Source organism: Camelina sativa, chromosome 12 (assembly GCF_000633955.1).
Source record: "Camelina sativa cultivar DH55 chromosome 12, Cs, whole genome shotgun sequence".
NCBI classification, from domain to species: Eukaryota; Viridiplantae; Streptophyta; class Magnoliopsida; order Brassicales; family Brassicaceae; genus Camelina; species Camelina sativa.
This window is the reverse complement of record NC_025696.1, coordinates 15,663,627-15,663,867: the sequence shown is the minus strand read 5'-3', so window position 1 is coordinate 15,663,867 and position 241 is coordinate 15,663,627.

The following is a 241-nucleotide window of genomic DNA, read 5'->3' as shown; positions in this document are numbered from 1 at the left end:
CCTTCTTATTCACCTTGTTCTTCTACTTCTTCTTCACTTTCTTCTTCACACCTTGTTCTTCTACTTTTGTTCTTCTCCACCTTGTTCTTCATTATATTTCATGGATCCAGTGCCGGTACTAGTTGTGTCCGGTAATTGGATAAAGACACAGATATATGTATTTAACTCCGACGAGAGAGGGTGTATAGTTGTGTAGATAGATGGAGGCACAACATACGACAAGCTTGTTAAGCTTGTTCTT